Below are 17,960 nucleotides of genomic sequence, written 5' to 3'. Positions count from 1 at the left end.
TCTTGGAGGACGCTGCCCTGTGAAATAAAAAAAATAAAAAAAGGTTAAAAATATAGAGAGCGCAAAAACAGTCATTTGTGCCGTAGATTATGAGTCATGCGAGCGCTGACATCACGGACTGCTGGTCTGTTCACACGTCGCTTTGCACCTGCTTGTCAGGCTATTTTTACTTCGTTTGCATTGTTTAAAGGAGAAAACGAACCATTCAAGTGTGAAAATGAACGGGGTTTCGTTTGACCCCAGTGAACCCAGCTAGCAGGGAACGTTCTCAGAACCTTGGCTAACATTTTGTAAAGGTTTTTTTAATGTTTTAAAGAAAACATTTGAATGTAATGTTCCAAAAATGTTTTAAGAATATTTTTAAATTCAGAAAATGTTCCTATAATGTTAAGTGCAAACAAATCTAGAACATTTTCCCTGCAACATTTTGAGGATGTTTTGAGGATGTTGTTGAGGTAACATTATATAATGTTGTCAATAAAACATTCGCACAATGTTTCAATAAAACAAATGAAGAACATTCTCTCAGCAACATTAGGAAAACGCTATAAGAACATCACTGTGGTTTGAGGTGATGAAATGTTCTGTATAAAATGTTCTTCTAATGTGACGTATTAACCAAGATAGAACATTTCACCTGCAACATTTTGAGGATGTTTTGAGGATGTTATTGAGGTAACACTATATAATGTTGTCAATAAAACATTCGCACAATGTTTCAATAAAACACATGAAGAACATTCTCTCAGCAACATTAGGAGAACGCTATAAGAAAATGATTAATGTTTGAGGTGATGAAATGTTCTGTATAAAATGTTCTTCTAATGTGACTTATTAACTAATCTAGAACATTTCACCTGCAACATTTTGAGGATGTTATTGAGGTAACGTATTATATAATGTTGTCAATAAAACATTCGCACAATGTTTCAATAAAACAAATGAAGAACATTCTCTCAGCAACATTAGGAAAACGCTATAAGAACATCACTGTGGTTTGAGGTGATGAAATGTTCTGTATAAAATGTTCTTCTAATGTGACGTATTAACCAAGATAGAACATTTCACCTGCAACATTTTGAGGATGTTTTGAGGATGTTATTGAGGTAACATTATATAATGTTGTCAATAAAACATTCGCACAATGTTTCAATAAAACACATGAAGAACATTCTCTCAGCAACATTAGGAGAACGCTATAAGAACATGATTAATGTTTGAGGTGATGAAATGTTCTGTATAAAATGTTCTTCTAATGTGACGTATTAACAAATCTAGAACATTTCACCTGCAACATTTTGAGGATGTTTTGAGGATGTTATTGAGGTAACATTATATAATGTTGTCAATAAAACATTCGCACAATGTTTCAATAAAACACATGAAGAACATTCTCTCAGCAACATTAGGAGAACGCTATAAGAACATGATTAATGTTTGAGGTGATGAAATGTTCTGTATAAAATGTTCTTCTAATGTGACGTATTAACAAATCTAGAACATTTCACCTGCAACATTTTGAGGATGTTTTGAGGATGTTATTGAGGTAACATTATATAATGTTGTCAATAAAACATTCGCACAATGTTTCAATAAAACACATGAAGAACATTCTCTCAGCAACATTAGGAGAACGCTATAAGAACATGATTAATGTTTGAGGTGATGAAATGTTCTGTATAAAATGTTCTTCTAATGTGACGTATTAACAAATCTAGAACATTTCACCTGCAACATTTTGAGGATGTTATTGAGGTAACGTATTATATAATGTTGTAAATATAACATTCACACAATGTTTCAATAAAACAAATGAAGAACATTCTCTCAGCAACATTAGGAGAACGCTATAAGAACTTCACTGAGGTTTGAGGTGATGAAATGTTCTGTATAAAATGTTCTTCTAATGTGACGTATTAACAAATCTAGAACATTTCACATGCAACATTTTGAGGATGTTATTGAGGTAACATTACACTGTTAACAATTTCCCTGTATTTTTACAGTACAGTACTGGCAGCAGGGTTGCCAGCAATGTACTGTATTTCGCTTTACAGCAATGTACTGTAATGCAATTTTACAGTACAAAGAACAGTACTGTATAACTACATAACAGTATTTTACTGTATTTTTACAGTATTTTGTAATTTGATCAATTTTTACTGTATTTTGCTATATTGTATTATATAGTTATTTCACTGATAAATATTACTTATAATCATTGCTAATAATGATAAAATATATAATTATATAATACATAGGTTAGAATAGTATATACATACTATAGTTAGTAATATTACAATAGTACTATACTACAGAATAACATTACAAATCAAAAGGCAAACCAGAGTATATTTAAAAAATGTATTTTTATTCAATCAATATATTTAAACATTTCAAAACATTTCAGAATTGTCACCATCTTTCGCCCCATCAGCAACGGTCTTGGTACAGTGCATCAGAAATTTGATTTATCTTAAAAAGTGAGCAAAAACAACAAGTGTCCCACAAGATTCATCCCTAACTGAAGGGCACGTGGATGGTTGCAAACAGGCCACAGTCCCTCAGTGTGAAGTCTTCCATTTAAACACAAAGGACCGAACGAAGCTGTTGACATGTGGGTTGATGGCCATCACTCTGCACCACCGTCCTGGTCTTCTGCTCACTCCCTGTCGGGCAGTACATTTCTTTCCTTCAATGCCAAAACTGTAACAAAGTCAAGGCACAAACACAAATACACGTATTACAAAAACTGTTATCCACAGCACCAATAAAGATGAACAGACAGTGTAAGATAGAAATGTCAAATGAAAATTCTGTAGCAAAACAAAATGCAACTTATTTTTAAAGTGTAAAAGGTTGTAATATTATGGCTAATACTTACAAATACGCTTCCTTGTGAAAGCAATGCACTTCCCAGGATGCAAAGACAAGTGGACCACACTGCTGGAAGAAATCAAAATAAATGTTTATTCATTTATGTTGCTTGTTGGGGATAAGCTAACACATACACTGTTGCCACATGCATTTCATATAGGCCTACTTCAATAATACATCTAGGTTAGTAAAATATTATCCTTGACCTTGCTGAATATATTGCCATGGCATGCATTATACTTGCTTTGTTAATTAATAGATAATTATAAACGGTGATAAAGGTAATTTATACCCCAATTCATATTTTTTTATAATCATAATCGTTTATTGTCATTACAGTCACTATGCTACAGAACAACTGCCCAAACAGATGCAGTAATAATCTGGCCAAGTTAACAATAGCCAATCTCTCTGACCCCAAACCACCCATTTACAGTACGTTTCAAGTGAAACTTAAGTATTTTCGATCTGGGCCATCTTTTTCCATGTTTTTGTGCCTAAGCACTAACTGAAGACCGCGGCCGCTGCAGCCGTCAGTGGACGGCAAATATAATACGTTTGAGCTTGTGTGCACCGTCAGTGTACGACTATAAAAGTGCTTGTTTTTCTCACTGACAGGCTCGAATCGGACAACATTATGGAAAGGATCCCCACAGGAATAGACTTTTTTTTAATCGCAAGATCCTTTTTGTTTAAACACAAACGGCCGTCTTTCGATCTCCCAGCAGATTCCAACCTCGCGCGCATTAGTAAACAAATTAAAACTCACCAAACCCGTTTCGGTTCGTCTTTCCACGGTTCCAACAATCATCGACGTCGAGTTTGGTAGAAATAAACCTGAAGCTAATTCACTGAGTTAGATTTTAAAATGTCAGGAGAGCAGCAGGGCAAAACAAGCGCGTACACATCTAATAACGGTGTTTTCGACTACAGCTAGCAACATTCGCTGGCTAAATGTGCAGTTTCATTCCAGAATAAAAACGATACACTTTGTAAAAACCTAATAGTAAAATTAAATTACCAAACTTCCAGAAATACACCGTTCTGCTTCTCCAGTCACCAGCGGCCGTGTTCTTCTGTCTGTGTGATATGACGTCAGGTGGCGCGTTATTTACAGCAATCCTGTATTATTGCCTGGTATATTACAGCCAGGTTACAGCAGGGTTACAGCAACACTAAAATGTACTGTAAAATATTCCCGCTCAATCAAAATTACCCAGAATGCAATATAAATTACAGTATTTTACTGTAATATAGAAATATGGTACTGTACTGTAGGTTTTTACAGTACTGTGCTGCAAAATCTACAGCGACATTTAACAGTGTATATAATGTTGTAAATATAACATTCGCACAATGTTTCAATAAAACAAAGGAAGAACATTCTCTCAGCAACATTAGGAGAACGCTATAAGAACATCACTGTGGTTTGAGGTGATGAAATGTTCTGTATAAAATGTTCTTCTAATGTGACGTATTAACAAATCTAGAACATTTCACCTGCAACATTTTGAGGATGTTATTGAGGTAACGTATTATATAATGTTGTAAATATAACATTCGCACAATGTTTCAATAAAACAAATGAAGAACATTCTCTCAGCAACATTAGGAGAACGCTATAAGAACATCACTGTGGTTTGAGGTGATGAAATGTTCTGTGTAAAATGTTCTTCTAATGTGACGTATTAACCATGATAGAACATTTTACCTAAACATTTTGAGGATGTTGTTGAGGTAACATATTATATAATGTTGTCAATAAAACATTCGCACAATGTTTCAATAAAACAAAGGAAGAACATTCTCTCAGCAACATTAGGTGAACGCTATAAGAACATCACTGTGGTTTGAGGTGATGAAATGTTCTGTGTAAAATGTTCTTCTAATGTGACGTATTAACAAATCTAGAACATTTCACCTGCAACATTTTGAGGATGTTTTGAAGATGTTATTGAGGTAACATTATATAATGTTTTAAATATAACATTCGCACAATGTTTCAATAAAACAAAGGAAGAACATTCTCTCAGCAACATTAGGAGAACGCTATAAGAACATCACTGTGGTTTGAGGTGATGAAATGTTCTGTGTAAAATGTTCTTCTAATGTGACGTATTAACCATGATAGAACATTTTACCTAAACATTTTGAGGATGTTGTTGAGGTAACATATTATATAATGTTGTCAATAAAACATTCGCACAATGTTTCAATAAAACACATGAAGAACATTCTCTCAGCAACATTAGGAAAACACTATAAGAACATCACTGAGGTTTGAGGTGATGAAATGTTCTGTGTAAAATGTTCTTCTAATGTGACGTATTAACAAATCTAGAACATTTCACCTGCAACATTTTGAGGATGTTTTGAGGATGTTATTGAGGTAACAGATTATTCAAAGTTGTAAATATTCACTAATTTTTTATAAATATTCACTATTATTCATTCCTTAAATTGAACAATCTCAGAACTAACATTATATTGTATTATTAAACTTGAGTTCTCAATGTACTATTGAAATTAATTTCTGCACAATTTAATGTTTTCTTTTTTTCTACAATTGAAGAGTTCAGATGCAAAAGCCTGTGCAAGTGGCATCTGAAATTTTCTTCTTAAATTAGCATTTTTGTCAAGCTTGTATGTTTAGGTGCAGTAAATTTCACTTTAATGGCAATTAATAGGTCCTTTTCATTGCCATTAAAGTGTAATAAGCTTGATAAACTTGCTTGTTTTATAAGAAAATTTCAAATGGCACTTAAAGGCATTTGCATCTGAAGTCTTCAATTATTATTGCACATAACTGATATAGCATTGTATTAGCAACAATTTAATTCACTGTTTTGTTTCTTTACGCTTTATTAAAAGAAAAAAAAAAAGAAAGAAAGAAACTTCCCCCCAATGTTCAAGACATGGTTAGCTTGGTTTATGTAATGGAGAATATACAATATTGCCACAATATTCCATAATAAAGGAGTAACATTATCAAAACAACATTTGTAAAATGTGTATATTATTCCAGATTGTGATGAAGTTTGGGCCAGATCATCATTACATCTGGCACTTCTGTTTTGGTTCTGGGTCTGGCTGGCATCATGTTTTTAACACCATTGTGTGAAACAGCATTGGGCTGAACTCAAAAGAAACAACATATAATAAAATACAAAATATAATAAGAAACAAAAGATGAAATGCATTATTTTAGTTGAACACTGGCTTGACTGCAAAAGTGAGATGAATTCTGGGGGAAGGGAAAGTCTCGTATTTGGCTGAACTGTTGCGTGAACGTGTTTACCATAGGGCAGGGATGGGCAACTTTGATATTGACGAGGGCCAACATTTTTTCTCCTTGATACCTGGGGACCAGATTACTAATCCACACTCGCACCTTTTACACTGTCTTACTCAATTTACTTTTTACTAAGGGAAATTTATGTATAATTAATGTCATTTGTTTTAAAAAGATTGTATTAACTGTAGCCTAAATGGGGAAACTTTGTTTTCAGTTGGCAAGCAATATTAAAGGGATAGTTCACCCAAAAAAATTAAATTCTGTCATCATTTACCTACCCTCAAGTTTCTGTTAAACAAAGAAGATATTTTGAGGAATGTTTGTAACCAGGTTGCTTTGGGTCTAATACTATGGAAGTCAATGGTGCCCCAGAACTGTTCAGTTTCCCACATTCTTCAGAATATCTTCTTTTGTGTTGAACAGAACAAATACATTTATACAGGTTTGGAACAACTTGAGGGTGTGTAAATAATGACATTTTTATTTTTGGGTGAATTATCCCTTTAATACCTTTATTAACAATATTAACATCTGTAAATTGTACATCTGTACATTTCTGTAAATTTGCAACAAACAAATGTAGCTACTGTTTATATTTGATTACAAGGTTAGAGAACATTTTCAACTAAGCCTCGTTAAAAAGTGCTTATTTTAAAATATGACAATCTACTGGGTGTTTACAGGAGACGAGAGGCGCTGATTGGGCCATGGTAAATCGACGCGTAAATCCACCAATCACAGCGTGCTTTTCTCGTGACGTAGGAACATTTGAAATTGACGAACAGCGCGAATGGTAGTTGAAGAAATTGGCGCAAAATGTCCCTGGTCTGATTGTCTTTTTGACGGAAAAAGCGAGTACGGACTCGTTCACAAACAGAGTCGCGGCAGATACAGAGTTGTGATGGAGGATGTTTTACCCGCTCGGACAGTTTGTGGCCCAAACAACAGAACTGTCTCCTGGTCAACGGAACTCTGCCCTCAACAATAAATACTGGAATGTAAGTTTTTAAATGTCTTTTTCAGTTTACATCTTTCGTTTATCCTTTACGTATACACTAAAATCCGTTAGATCTTTCTTAGAATGACATGACAATTACATTAATTGTGGGTGTATACTGCTTTAGAATAACAGCTAACTTAGATTTGTTTTCATTCAGAATCCAGACAGCCTACTTAAATATGGACACTGATGATGCAACAAAAAGTCTTCATTTACAACAAAGGTACTTTAATCCGTCGTTATGCGATATTGTGTTCTATATGAATACGGATACTGTGCATTTGCTACTTAAAAGTGTTAATCTGATTATTTCTTTTGAACTTAAATAATAATATTTAAGTAATTCATAAAGATATGTTGAAATGGGAAAGATATGTTTTAATTTTTTTTAGGTACTTTGGGGCTGACAGACAGCCATTGTGAAGGACACAATCTGGCAAAAATTTACCTGCAGAAGTGAATGGGAGGATATGGGTAAGTGGTTTTGTAAGTTTTGTTGTAAATCTTAATAAAATGTCCTTTAGAAACAGTTTGTAGTAATTATTTACTAATATTTTCAAGAACAAAATTATGTTGGTTTAAGAAATGCAACATATTGTTAACCTATTTGAACATTATTATTATTATTATTATTATTATTATTAATAATAATAATATTATTATTATTATTATGTTTTCCTCCGAGACTAAATTTTTTAACCCTTAAAGGATTAGTTCACTTTCAAATGAAAATTAGCCCAAGCTTAAAGGCCTTTGCACACTGAGTCCAAAATTTGCATGTGAAACTTAAAATAAAAAAATAAATTCGACCTCACGTTATGTCAATTGCGTTTGCACACTGCCTCCGAAACTTTCGTGCGTCAAAAAAATATTCGGATCAGGTTCGATTTTCTGCATTTTTCGCATCCGTGGCATGCGTTTTGAGAGACGTTTTGACAATTCAGAGCCACCGTACGCGAACGCAAAAATCCAGAATGCCATCTGACAAGTTGATCCACGTCTTCTACAGCACAAAACAGCAGCACTTAAAGGGCATATTGCAGGTTAGAGCATCAGTGATTCAATGTATAGAAAAATAATGTATTAAATAGATTTTCTTGAAAAAACACATATAAATACGCTACATAGGCTTCTGGAGTCGTTTTTTGTGAGAGAATTTTACTTCCGCATCTGAAAAATGCCAAATCGGAAGTGACGTAACTCAAGGGAGTGCGATCAATATAAACAATAGGAAAACAATGGATCGCAATGACAGTTCGGATACTGAGGAAATTGTACATTTTTATTCATACTCGTATCACAAACCACAGCCATACAATTAGCCTGCTATGTGTTTAAGAGAGCAGGGACAGACCAGGATTAGACAAAATAATGGTCAAAATAGACAAATTGAGCTGTTGTGTGAGGAGAAGCAGTGGAGAACAGGGCAGCGACCGATGTTAGCTTAGCTAACGATATGTGCTCAGATCACAATATTGTACAGATTATTATCATGATTCAGGCAATAGCAAAGCTATTGGTCATCTAGGAGTAACGTTATTGATTACTAATAACAGAATCTAATAAACCTTGATCAGGCGTATGTCACACGCGTTAATATCCGTCCACACTAAAGTTACGTGATATAGCGGTTTCTCATCACGACTGATTTGGTAGTTAGCAAATTAAATAATAAAATAATAATAATAATAATAATAATAAAGATTTATGGTGCAAAATTCACGTGTTCATCAAGCTGCATCTCTGACGGATCCGTGATCATGTCTCCCGCCGGCGGCCAAACGTAGTTTATGTGTTTCATGTAATGTTATCTTTTATTCATTAATTCTGTGTTATGAGTTTATTCCGTGCCCATTCACTGATAGTGTGAGGATGTATATGACGCCATGATTATGTAGTTGTGTGAACTTGAATGTGTATATACGTTTACAGTATATACATGGCATGAATGAAATTGGAGTATTTACATTACCAGCACATAATTCAAAACTGTTTTGTGCGAGTGTGAGACTGTATGTATGTGTACATAATTTGTAGTCATCAGTGTTGAAATTGATTCAAGTAAAAATGGTGAAGAAGCATCGTGTGTAAGTTTATTCATTTAATATCATTATTTACAGTAGTATTACAATGTTGAACTCGACGCAGATGCAGAAGTGAAGTCCCGTCTCTTCACCTGCACAAAACACCCCCCGGCACAGAAGATAGCAGCATCCTTTTTCTTGTTATTACACCTCTGTACTAAATGTCCTGACAGGCTGGAGTTTGTGCAACCTCCACAAACACAATAATTTACCATGACGATGATAAATAGAATACAAAAACTACCGAAAACACACAAATTCACGACCGCTGTCACTGAATACCAGCCTACTCTGCACTGAATCAACACAGAGCTCGGCGATCGACTCCCTTGAGTGACGTAATATGACGCGATGCTGAAAAAAAAGGGTTTTTTACAGAGACTGTCACTTTATCTACTAAATTCATGCCCTTATGTCCTGCAAAACATGTTTAAACCCTGCAGTACCCTTTTATATGGTATTTTTGTGCAAGGTTATATATTCATCTCGAAAAAAATGTTTAACCTGCAATATGCACTTTAATGACAAACAACGTGCGGTTAATGAAGGCCTGAAGTGTGAAGTGATGCATTTGTGTAAGAAAAATATCCATATTTAACAAGTTATGAAGTAAAATATCTAGTGGTCTGGCCAAAGCTATATATTTTACTTCATATACACCTAGGATGGCTTGGGTGAATAAAGCTTTGTGTCATTTTCCAGCACCAAACACAGACCTTAAGACTGTTCTGAAGTTCAGTGCTATCATTTGTAACTGATCTACGGTGGCCCAGTAGTGCACAACACAACGAAATTAAAAAAGCAAACATAAGTTCACAACACAACGGAAACAAGCCACAACACAACGAAATAAAGCCACAACACAACGGAATAAGCCACAACACAACGGAATTAAACCACAACACAACGGAATAAGCCACAACACAACGGAATCAAGCCACAACACAATGGAATCAAGCCACAACACAACGGAATAAGCCACAACACAACGGAATTAAACCACAACACAACGGAATAAGCCACAACACAACGGAATCAAGCCACAACACAACGGAATCAAGCCACAACACAACGAAATAAAGCCACAACACAACGGAATTAAACCACAACACAACGGAATCAAGCCACAACACAACGGAAATGCTCCCGACCACTTGGGGGCTCTCAGAGCTAGGTAATATTACTATTCCTTGCCACTGTTCTATAAAGTCGACAGTTTTACAAAGATATCAATACCATGATTAGTTTTAAGTATGTAAGCATTGTATATCGACATGGTATATTAATTAAAAATCAACTACGTTCACAATAGCTTCATATTTATACTTGTGAATGATTTGACGCGATACCACGGCGCATGATAAAGGGAACATCCACCAATTCCACCAAGTGGTTAAAACGTATAATTTGTATTCATTAAAATTACTTTTAACATTTAAAAACAGACATGTTCAAATTCCAAAGGTTGTTAGTTCCTGTTGGTAAGACTGACAAGCTTTGGAATTTGAATATGTCTGTTTTTAAATGTTAAAAGTAATTTTAATGAATACAAATTATACGTTTTAACCACTTAGTGGGATTGGCAGACGTTCCCTTCATCATGCGCCGTGGTAGCGCGTCACATCATTCACAAGTATAGGCCTAAATATGAAGCTATTTTGCACGTAGGTGATATTGAATTAATATTTCATGTCGATATGCAGTGGTTACATACTGTTTAAACTAATCGTGGTATTGATATTACTGCCGACTCTATAGAACAGTGGCAAGGAAAACTAACTTTACCGAGCTCTGAGAGCCCCCTAGTGGTCGGGAGCATTTCCGTTGTGTTGTGGCTTGATTCCGTTGTGTTGTGGCTTTATTCCGTTGTGTTGTGGCTCGATTTCGTTGTGTTGTGGCTTTATTCCGTTGTGTTGTGGCTCGATTCTGTTGTGTTGTGTCTCGATTTCGTTGTGTTGTGAACTTATGTTTGCTTTTTTTAATTTCGTTGTGTTGTGCACTACTGGGCCACCGTACTGATCAGACTTAACAGTTGTCATATACAGTGTTAAGTTGGGCAACCCTTTGCAGAATCTGTGAAAATGTGAATAATTTTAACAGAATAAGAGCGATCATACAAATTGCATGTTGTTTTTTATTTAGTACTGTCCTGAGTAAGATATTTTACATAAAAGATGTTTACATATAGTCCACAAGAAAATAAATAGCTGAATTTATGAAAATAACCCTGTTCAAAATTTTGGGAACCTTTGGTTCTTAATACTGTGTCGTTACCCGGATGTTTTTTTTTTTTTTTTTTTTTGGTGATGATTGTTCATGAGTCCCTTGTTTTTCCTTAACAGTTAAAACTGCCCAATATTCCCAGACCCCTGACTCTTAATGCATCGGGTTTTCCTTCTGGAGCATCAGTGAATGTTTGAAACTTTTTTAATAGTTTAGTTTAAGTACCTTAGTTGTTCTCAGTGTGAAAAGATGAATCTCAAAATCATACAGCCACTGCTGGAAAGGGTTCAAATATGCAGAAGATGCTGAAAAACTGAAGAATCTGCAGGAGCTGGAGGATTTTTCTGAAGAACAGAGCTCAGTTTTACTGCTCAGGACAAACAAGAGACTCATGAACAACCATCACAAAACACAAAAACAGTCGTGGATCATCAGGTAGTGACACAGTATTGAGAACTTGCAGTTGCAACTTTTTATCTCACAATTCTGAGAAAAGTCAGCCAAAAAAAAGCAATTGTGAGAAAAAAAAACATTGCACAATGACATTGACATTGTAACTCCCAATTGCGAGAAAATGTCAGCAGTTTATGTTTTTTCTTATTCCATGGTGGAAACAAGCGTCCATACGCACATACTGTAACTCATATATAATGTGCAGATTGCAAACGGAAACCTCCAGGAGCACAGAAACTTGTCAACTGTCCTATAACTTAACAATAACAAAACAGTGTAGAAACTGAAAGTTATGGCATATATTTTTCTTTCTGCTTTTAAAGTAACTAAAACCTACAACTTCACTATTAGCAAAGAGATGCTACACTGGTAGGATTAATTCACACACACAGTTGCTCTTGCTGATGCATTCAAATACAGTGCTACTTTATCTGTATCTAAATGAAAAGAAAAGCAGAAATCTGTAAGAGATGTAACGATCCATAGACAAAATAACTGATGAAAACTAGCTATGTCGTAGCAATAGAATTGTTGGCAGCGTTCTGCTGCAGCTCTGCACAAGTTGAAGTTGAGTCTCGGTTTGAGGTTCATGCTTTTCAAGCCAACATCAAAGTTTGTAGTTGTGTTATTAACATAATGGATTAAGTAGATGTGTTTTAAATAGCAAACAGAGTAGATACTTAAAGTATTATATCTGTTGAATATCAATATTGTTTGCGATATTAAAATGTAATATGTATTTTGTGTTTACACTGTTGTATGCTCCTCTGTTATAGGCTCTGGGGAAAAACTCTACACACAGACGCTCTACACACATAGACGGCTCAATGCTGCTAACTGGCAGAGCAGCTGGAAAACTAAAAGACAAGAAAAGGAGAACATTAATACGGACGACTGTATTATTTTTCTTCAAGGACCAGGTCAAGCAAAGACAGTGTTGAGCACTCAGAGCAAACACAGCAGTCAGACGCAGGATTACACACTGGACTTTAGAGTTCTTCAACATGTGATGTTGGACATTTACTGTTTCTAAAGCCAATAATTTATGTGGATGCCATTTATAGACCTGTTAGATTTTGTTTTATTTTTGAGATTAATAAAATTGTATGTTTTAACAATGTTATAGCTAAGCTTTTTCTTTCTTTCTTTTTTCTTTTTTGAATATTTAGGAGAACATTCTGGGAACAAAAATAAAACTTCCTGTTAAATAACTATAAGAATAGGGGATACTATAGGGGATATATGGGGATAATGTTCTAATGTTATGACTAAACATTTATAGAAGGTCATCGCCAAAACGTTTTTAGAGTGTTTTGTAGAGAATGTTATCTTACCTTTTTAGAAGAACATTCTAAGAACAAAAATAAAATTTCCCACTACAAACTTTATAAAAACATGGGAAATAATGTTCTAACAATGTTATGACTAAACAGTTTTAGAATGTTTTAGAGAATGTTATCCTACCTTTAAGGAGAACATTCAGGGAACTAAAATAAAACTACCCGCTAAAAACATTATAAGAATGTTAGGGAATAATGTTCTAAGAATGTTATCGCTAAACATTTGTAGAATGTTTTTTAGAGAATGTTATCCTAACATTTAGAAGAACATTCTGGGAACTAAAATAAAACTACCTGCTAAAAACATTATAAGAATGTTAGGGAATAATGTTCTAAGAATGTTATCGCTAAACATTTGTAGAATGTTTTTTAGAGAATGTTATCCTAACATTTAGAAGAACATTCTGGGAACTAAAATAAAACTACCTGCTAAAAACATTATAAGAACGTTAGGGAATAATGTTCTAACAATGTTATCGCTAAACATTTGTAGAATGTTTTTTAGAGAATGTTATCCTAACATTTAGAAGAACATTCTGGGAACTAAAATAAAACTACCCGCTGAAAACATTATAAGAACGTTAGGGAATAATGTTCTAACAATGTTATCGCTAAACATTTGTAGAATGTTTTTTAAAGAATGTTATCCTAATATTTAGAAGAACATTCTGGGAACTAAAATAAAACTACCCACTAAAAACATTATAAGAACAATACATGATAATGTTCTCAGAACATTTTTAGAACAAAAAATTTCTAGCTGGGAAGCTCCAAAAAAAAAAAAAAAAAAAAAAAAAGTTCTTAAAATGAACCTTTTCAAGGACGCCTTCATGTAAACAGGCTTCATATAATTTATTTTCATCTGAAACTGTGACCATTACAGAGGGATGTCAAGAAACAATTGACCAAAATGTCATTTCAAACCCATGTGCTGTTTTTCACAGGAAAAAAAAAAAAAAAAAAAAAAAAAACCCTAGGATTGTCCTGATTTGAAAGAACCCTTCATGTAAAAAAGTCTATATAAGGAGAAACGTCTTAAATGACTGCATAATACTTTAATGTTTAATGATTATTTCTTTTTTTTTTCTCATGATAAAGTATGTTTTACGAGCTGTTTAATTCATAAACTTTAATTGAAATTAAATTAAATAAAAAAATATTTTGAAATCAGATTATTAAAAATGTTTTAAAAAAAAAAGAGCATTCTGAATAAATTCTCCCTGCGATCACATTTTCTTCCATAAATGAAAGCAACCCAGTAGAAACACTAGTGAGAAATGAGGTTCTCTCCATCATGGGACGTTTAAAACTATGCTACATATTAATTTTTATTTATTTATTTGTTTGTTTATTTATTGAGTTTTCTGGGACAGAAAATAAACAAGCCTTGAGTCAAAGAGATAAAGAGTTGTACATGACATGAGAATGAAAATGTGTGGCAAATTCTTTGGGAATTTTATGTTTTAGTGTTTGGTAGTTTGATATGATTCATACAAGAGTATTTCTCAAATGAGCCACATCTAAAACATGATGATGAAGTTTATACCTTTTTCAGAGGCTGAATTCCCAGGTTTGGATGCTCACGTATAAGTCTTGACCCAGATTCTGGGAAAGCTTTCCTTCAGGGACATGACCCAGAAGTGTCACACAAAACACCAGAGAACCTTCTGCATCTGCAAACAGCAGTTTGAGCTTAGATTAGTTTATAGATACAAATATATTCTGTTTAGAGAACTTCTTGCATCTCTATCTTGTGGAAGGATCCATTATTGAAGAAGTAAATCATGCCAAACAGCTCATATGGTATTCATTAGAGTCTGTCCTGATGGATCTGCTCTCTTCAAGACAAGCCAGTCAGTCAGTCTGATGATCTCTGATGGATTTATATATTGTAAAGTGGATCAGGATCAACAAAATATGTTGATCCAGGAATATGTCTTACTTGGCAAAATCACTGTGACCTATATATAATATAATATTATACTTATTTCTTATAATAATATTATTTCTCCTGAAATTAAACACTTTGTGTTCACAGTGCATGTTATTAGGAAATGATGTAGTGAACTTATAAAATGGTCTGAATTCATCTTGTGTGTTGGAGAAAAATGATCCAATTGATCTTGACCAGAATTACATGTCTGGAAGAGATCTTAAATCATCTGTTAAATAAAAATATAACTTTCATCTAAACGTTTGAATTCTGGCTTGGGATCACATTGGGACCACAAACTGGCATTCATGTGCCAGCAAATTTTCCTCTGAATTTTTGATTCACACGTAAACCAACGACATTTGTGCAGACAATTCTTCCTCAGACGGCAGTGTTTGTGTTCATGGGTGTTTCTTCAGCTTCAGGATTGGATTTTTTTTATTCAAACAAACTGATTTTGACTTATTTCTTTTTGGTATTTAAAGGTCATATTTAAACTGTTGGTGAAAACTTTTTCTCAAATGTCTTCTTGTATTTTTGTCACTTTTCAAATGTCCTTTGCAAGATAAAGGAGTTTATCATTTTATTCTAAAAATATTCGAAATGCCACTTGCTTTTCTGCAAGATTCACAGGGTCCGAAGTGCCACATTTGAGGAAACACCCGTGTACAAATGATAAATTCAGTACCTGCTGTCAAACACGCATGTAAACATAATGTGATCTGATTTACAAGATACTCTGAGATCTCAACATTTCCCATTTATGCTTTAAGGTAGGGTAGGTCATTTTCGGAGAGGCTAGCAATAGCAAACTAGCTTTGAAAGCATAAGATCCCACCCTCCCTTCAGAGCATCTCCAAAGACATGCCTCCTCCAAAACACATGAAAGTGTACAGCAGGAAGCAGAGGTGTAAAGTACTTGAGTAATTTTACTTGATTACTGTACTAAAGTATTATTTTTGGGGATTTTTACTTTACTTGAGTACATTTAAAAATCAATACTTTTACTTTTACTTGATTACATTTTTTGAGAAAAAAAGAGTACTTTTTACTCCTTACAATTTTATTTACAGTCAAAAAGTACTTATTTTTTGGAGATCACTTCATTCTGTTTTCCTTTGCTATTACCAAACCACTTGAATTGCGCTGATGACCAGTTTAATTTAAAGGTTATTTATTCAATGTGATTCATTTTCACATTCCATGAAATTGGTCAGACATATTCATTGGTCCTTTGGAAGTGACGTCATGTCGCATCAATTACCACAATGCACAGCACCTTGACCTCAAAGAATATACACTAACAAGAAGCGACACTCAACACAATGTTCCATTGCAACACCTGCGCCCAGCAGCGGCCTTGCATTTCCGCCATTTTGGGGTGAAGGCGACTTGGCAGTCCACTAGTTTCTATGGCAATATCAGCTGCTTTGTAAAAAAAAAAAAAAAAAAAAAACTTTTTCACAAAACCTTTTTGCTCTCAGTCAGTTTGGGTTAAAACTCTTTAAAAGATCTAGTATTAGTATTAGACTTATAAACACTGAATTAATACCGACATATGAAATTAAATTATGACATGCATCAGAAAAATTGGGAATGTTGGACAATAAATATATGAATATAACAGCTTGATTTTGCAGTGTTGTCTAATGTCCATTGAAGCAAAAGTGTCCAAAAGTGGGAATAATGTGATAACGGACACAGCAATGCATCATGTATAAGATCATTATGTGTGTATCGTGATCCATTAAAGGTGCCCTAGATTCAAAAATTTAATTTATCTCGGCATAGATGAATAACAAGAGTTCAGTACATGGAAATGACATACAGTGAGTCTCAAACACCATTGTTTCCTCTTTCTTATATAAATCTCATTTGTTTAAAAGGCCTCCGAAGAACATGCAAATCTCAACATAACACCAACTGTTAACGTAACAGTCGGGATCATTAAAGTCCCTGTAAAGTCAATTCTGAGAATTCTTTCTAAACACTTTATAAATGTTACAAATGTATTGCTGAAACACATTACAAAGTCTGTGAATTGAGTAATGCTTAATTGTGAAGTTAGAGCGTTAAACAGTTTTTCACCAAGTCTCTGCTCAGGATTTTTTGGGTGGAGCTAAAACGGGGGTCTAATAACGCACATCGTCCCCCGAGCATAGCCCCTCCCCTAACACTATATAACTGTCGATGACGCACCGAGCGTGGCGCCGCCTCTAACTCTACAGCGGTTCACTCGCTCAATCTCGAGTGTCATTAGTCATACAGCCCTTTGTACATTTAGCTAGTAATGCCTTCGTCACGCAAATGCATATTATATGGTTGTTAAAATATACAATATGCTCGGTCTCCTTATTTAAATTTCCTAAAACGATGATATGAAGGATTCTAAAGTGATCGTTCTACACCGCACAATTTTACAAACTTTCATCAGACAGCTGGGATTCACAGATAATCCGCTGTTTTTGGTGAATGTGACTGAACAGACCTCGTCCCCCCCTCCCGCCTCGGCCGTCTTACCGTCCCGACCATAACCGATGATGGGGCCGGACAGTGTCTCTCCCGTCCCGGCCTTCATCCTCCCGTCTCGCGGCGCCGTCATTTGTCGACTCGACAACAGTCCGGCAGTACGTGCCCAATGAGTGTAAGTTGTCGTGTGTGCTTATGTTATAATTAGTAGGTAGTCCACAGTAACTCTACTAAAATGTGCAACCCTCTAACGTGATTCTTTTGTTTATATGCATCAGTATGTTTG

At 34.6% G+C, this 17,960-nt stretch overlaps 2 long non-coding RNA genes across 2 annotated transcripts; one reads left to right on the top strand and one right to left on the bottom strand.

Annotated features, from left to right (window-relative positions):
- Nucleotides 1–2,195: 2,195 nt before the first annotated feature.
- Nucleotides 2,196–4,192, bottom strand: LOC125274599. Its single transcript, XR_007186286.1, has 3 exons — nt 3,899–4,192; nt 2,885–2,946; nt 2,196–2,706 (listed from the first exon to the last, which is right to left on the bottom strand). It is a non-coding gene; the product is annotated as an uncharacterized LOC125274599 (long non-coding RNA).
- A 2,615-nt stretch (nt 4,193–6,807) lies between these two features.
- On the top strand, nt 6,808–13,050 carry LOC125275507. The gene is made up of 4 exons (XR_007186462.1): nt 6,808–7,170; nt 7,330–7,395; nt 7,565–7,646; nt 12,709–13,050. It is a non-coding gene; the product is annotated as an uncharacterized LOC125275507 (long non-coding RNA).
- Nucleotides 13,051–17,960: the final 4,910 nt, after the last annotated feature.

Source organism: Megalobrama amblycephala, linkage group LG9 (assembly GCF_018812025.1).
Source record: "Megalobrama amblycephala isolate DHTTF-2021 linkage group LG9, ASM1881202v1, whole genome shotgun sequence".
Lineage (NCBI taxonomy): Eukaryota > Metazoa > Chordata > Actinopteri > Cypriniformes > Xenocyprididae > Megalobrama > Megalobrama amblycephala.
This window is presented reverse-complemented; position numbering and strand designations above follow the sequence as displayed.